Source organism: Gadus macrocephalus, chromosome 14 (genome assembly GCF_031168955.1).
Source record: "Gadus macrocephalus chromosome 14, ASM3116895v1".
Taxonomy (NCBI): Eukaryota; Metazoa; Chordata; class Actinopteri; order Gadiformes; family Gadidae; genus Gadus; species Gadus macrocephalus.
This window is the reverse complement of record NC_082395.1, coordinates 21082549-21087600: the sequence shown is the minus strand read 5'-3', so window position 1 is coordinate 21087600 and position 5052 is coordinate 21082549. Positions and strand designations below refer to the sequence as shown.

General features: G+C 37.3%; 1 long non-coding RNA gene across 2 annotated transcripts; it reads left to right on the top strand.

The window, feature by feature from the left end:
• The first annotated feature begins 2324 nt into the window (after positions 1–2324).
• Positions 2325–4634, top strand: LOC132472208 (uncharacterized). Of its 2 annotated transcripts, XR_009529033.1 has the most exons (4): positions 2337–3314; positions 3408–3622; positions 3805–3988; positions 4110–4250. It is a non-coding gene; the product is annotated as an uncharacterized LOC132472208 (long non-coding RNA). The 2 variants fall into 2 exon arrangements; XR_009529034.1 differs by having other exon boundaries at positions 2325–3622; positions 4110–4634.
• The last annotated feature ends 418 nt before the right edge of the window (positions 4635–5052 follow it).

The window sequence follows — 5052 nt, the reverse complement described above, 5'->3', positions numbered from 1 at the left end:
ACCCCATTAACATCTGTGTCTGATTGTATTGCAGCAGATGCCTGATGGGTAGTCTGATCATGTGTTCTTAGTTGAGGATACTCAGTAGAGTGAGGATATACACGTGTAAATTATTTTCCCTTTGGTTCTATTTCTCCCATATGCAGACAAAACCCACACCCATATCTGCCGTTAAATTGTTTCATGTCCTGTACCATGACACGGGCTGGCGCATCACATATGCAGACAACTTTTGTGGTGTGTTTATGACCAGTGTTGTCATGCCAAGAAAACCCTTCTGTGAATAGCTCTTGTAATTCCTTGACAAATGGCCTTAACAGTGTTGGCATTTCGGGTTTAGAACTAAACCAAAGGGAATGTAGAAGAGCATACTTTCCACGGATAGTAGATGGAAGTTCATTGACTGTGCAGATAATTGGCCAAATTGAGTAATTGGATGATTTAAAAACTGAAGCCCCATCAATATTACCGGTAAATGAAAGTGAAATGTTGTCAAGGGTATCAACAAAGGTTTTAAGTTTTGAGGTGTACATACTTCCACTGTGAATGTCCCCCATGCCCATTTTTGTTTTGTTGTCGTTTAAGAACTTGTAGAAAGTAGTGTTTTGGAAGAGCTCCTTCAGTTGTTGCCGTAAGGGCATTACGAGAAAATAATACCCTTCATTTTTGTTTACTCTTTCATCAACATTTCCGTCACTGCAGCAAGGGGTAAACAACTTACCTATATATTGCAAGCAAATTTTATAGTAATGGTGAATTTCGAATCTGTAAATAAACCCCGCGAAGCCCAATCCCTACGAGAGCTCGCGCGCTGCCAGACGCTGTCACTGAGTGTGAGAGGAGAGTTGACGGAAAAGATGGCGGTTGACCTATAGTTTCAAAGTTTATACCGTTTATACTCGGTAATACCGGTGTTAACACAAGTGTATTACTCGGTGTGAAATGTCCACACCACGGCAACCCTACGTTGCGCCGAATTGAAAAAGGAAACCGCTATAATGAAATAGCGGTAATATTTCCACATTAATTGATAAAATAACAGATTGATGATTTTGATCATTTTAATTCCAAAGGGGGATGCCATCCCCCCTCAACTCGAGTGCTGATTACGATAGGCCTATATTATATTCCATACAAATATGTTATATTTCTAATTTTAGTAAAAGGTTGGACATACAATTAACATTACTTATAAAGTAGGCTACTCAATCATCAAGGCAGAATTCTGTCATAAAGTCTTATATGCCACTCCGTTCTCCCTATTTCAACTAGGTGTGTTTGCGTTTTGTGTGTGTACACACTTGCTCAACATGGTCTGGTGGATCATCACAGGGGAATTCAGCTTCATCTGAAGAGTCAATCTGGAAAAGCCAAATTTACCAATGAGATTAGGATACCCACAGCAAATAGAAAGTAGCTGTTTGTAGCAGCTTGAACTTAAATAACAATTGTAAAGGTTATAATTTCTTAAAATCCATTCTCTTAATTAACTTTGTGTTTAGTGTGTACACACCATAGACTGTGTATTCATTTGATCATCAAGGTCTCCGTCATCAGAGAATTCAGCTTCAAATTAAGGCCTTGAATCAATCTGGAAGCCAGTGGACAAATAGAGGTTAGCCTAGCTGTAGGGAATTACTTTGACAAAGTGTCGCAAGGAGGCGCTCTTATTCCAGTTTTTCTTACCTCCTCGGTCGAACTTGCTGGCCGTTCCTCTGTTCTCAATTGACTTCTGTACCATCTTGTAATTTTTGGCACAGGTATAGAAAAATCGGACAAATATCGTTTCTAATTTCGTGACATTTTGCAGTTAGACGACAAATTTAAACTGAAAACAACAACTTAACAACTGAAAAAGACAACTGTAAACCCGCGAGCGTCTCACGCGCTGCGAATGCGGTTGTAAACATATGCTACGCATTCGCAGCGCGTGAGACGTCCGTTGAATATTTGACAGTCGAGTCGTGAGTTTTAGTCGTGAGTTTGCTATGGAAAAATAAAGAAAATTGCATAATATGCACTATTTGACTTTCCGGATGAAGGGGCTGTGGACATAGGCGAAATATCATGTGTGGTAGGCGAAGTAAATTTAAAAGATCCTTTTGTAACGTATAAAGTTAATTGGCCAAACAAGGGAAGGATTGTGTCATGTCCAGGACGGATTATATCAGTCAGTGGAAAGTAACACACGTTTTTTTCTCCTTTGACTATGTTTACATAAAATATGTGCATAACTACATACATATGGTAATATTTCAAATATCACGGTAAACGTTTTCGTTTCAAAAACGAAACACATTATGGCCCCCTAGCTCGCGGCCCATAATGTGAGGCGCGGGAAGTGTGGGGGAAGTGTGGGGTGCGCGGCCTGGATTTATAGAGAGAAACTTTATTTTGCCCAAAATAATACTAGCATTTTAAACACACATAATGAAAACGTCATAATTAGACGACGTAGTATCGCTGGTAGGTAACTAAAGTTTTATCACAGAAATGTCATCTATAGGCCTTGTGGATGAGTTAAATTAAAATCGTTGAAAAACTAAACTTCATTATGATTTAAAGGATCCTCAGTTAAGTCAATGTAAGAAGAAGAAGAGAAAAAACACAGGTCTTAACGTCTTAATGGAACTGGAAAAGCAAGGTATTGGTGCAGTGATGTACAAATATTCACCGTATGGAAGTGCTTCTTAACATCAGTGAATTATTGTAATGTGATGTAGCCTAATGTTGTCTGTCATATTGTACACCATGGGGTCGCCAACTGGCCTGCTTTGCCTGGCCTGTCAGATCATTTTGACTTTTTGCTTTCTGTCAACTTATTAAGCATCTTAACAAGATTAGATCTGAGTATTCATCTCCTGTTCCGCCTGCATTGTCTAATCGCTCAGGCTCATCCCCCCTGCTGACCTCTGTTGTACAGTCTTGATGTAACCCTTAACTCTATGTACATATTCTGTTTGTCATAGGATCATGTCAGCTGAACTCAATTAATGAAACCAGGAATGAAGTAAGATCCACTAATGCAATAAACTGTCTGCACTTAATGTTCTACCTACAATTAAAGTTTTTATTTCCTTACTCTATAGTATAGGGATAGATACAGCAATATATTCCTGTAATCTATCAGCTGTAAGCTTTGTACCCTCTAACTGGCTTCTGTATTTGCCCAGGTGTATGTGAGTCCGTTTTTTTTTTTTAATGGAATTTTTATTTTCGGTGCCATCACCCATCTTGTGAGCTGTTGAGGGAGAACAACCACAGGCTGCAGAGGGAAAATGATTCTCTCAAGGCAAAAATAGCAACATTGAAATGTAATGCTATTGTTGAAAACTTTGTTTTTTTTTACACAAGGGTTTTTCTGTTTTACATGTTAGCTAAAAGGCTATTATGAATCCTTTGCTCAGTGCTGCCAGACGTTTTGCAGAAGATGGAGGAGTTTCTCCGCTCAGCACCAAGACCAACGACAACACCAATACCAACACCAAGACCATGACCAAGACCAAGACCAGAACCAACACTATCACCAGCACCAACAGCAGTTCCAGCACCAGCAACAGAAGACCCATCACCAGCACCAGGTCCATCATCAGCATCAGCAACAGAGGCCCTGGGCCACTCTGTAAGAATCTGTTTGACTTTATTTGTATAGGTTAAGTTACTTCGTTTCAGTTGCACTGTTTTTCTAAATGCATCAGCCGTACACTCGGTTAATCTAAATGCATATATATATCATTGAGGTAAGATGCTAGTCTGCTGTGTGTTGAAGTAGATTTGTGGTAATGTTATCTACTTGCATTAAAGGTCATTCCAAAAGGACTTGTGGAGCGCTGCTCCTTCCAAAGCCCCCAGAAGTTCATAAATGATCTCCTACATGGGATGTATACCAGGGAATATATGGCAGGCCATTCAGTGACTGGCCAGTCACCTAGCAGCTGCACAGAAGGAAAACCTGGCCTAGCCCAACAAGACCTTGTTGAAATAACAAGTAGGTATATAGAAATGAGAAAAGATGTTGGTTGAGTGATACCCTCATTCTCATGCTCATCTTTCGTGTATGTGTTTGTGTGTGTGTGTGTGTGTGTGTGTGTGTGTGTGTATTCCCACAGATGCTGCAAAGTTGAAGTTCACCTACGTAACTGATACGAACATAAAAGCATTTATACGACAAAAGCTGAACAATGCTGCCAAATTTCAGAAACAATAAATTATCAACTGTTTAAAGAAAGTTCAACTTTTGTTCTATTTTTTTTTGTATTTTAGCAGTCTGTAGAAAACACTGTGTTAATGGTGGTTGTAAGCCTAATTTATGTGCGGTGAATTATTGTTACAGCACTATGGTTAAAAATGGCAACAACAAAAAGTGATACAGTGGAAAATATCCATTAGGTAAAGTACAATGACATAGTTAAAAGAACAACAAAATACTGCATAATGCAGTAATTGTAATGCAGTATATATAGTACTATGGTATCGTAATTGTAGTATTCTATAGCAAAATAAAAGTATAATAAAAGTTCTGTAATTTACTTCAGTAGATTGTAGTTTATGTAGTAAACTGTAGTAGTATATAATGTAGTATATTGTAGTAATAAAACTGCAGTTTTCTGTAGTATACTATAGTTTACTGTAGTAGTATATATGTGGTATACTGTAGTAATAAAACTGCAGTTTTCTGTAGTTTACTGTAGTAAAACTACTATAGTATGGTTAAAAAAACTACAATATTTACTATAGTATATGTACTGTAGTTTATTTACTATAGTAAACTATAGAATTTTCTGTAGTATACTATAGTTTACTGTAGTAAAACTACTATAGTAAGGTTCAAAAACACTACAATATTTACTATAGTATATATACTATAGTTTATTTACTATAGTAAACTATAGAATTTTCTGTAGTATACTATAGTTTACTGTAGTAAAACTACTATAGTAAGGTTAAAAAACACTACAATATTTACTATAGTATATATACTATAGTTTATTTACTATAGTAAACTATAGAATTTTCTGTAGTATACTATAGTTTACTGTAGTAAAACTACTA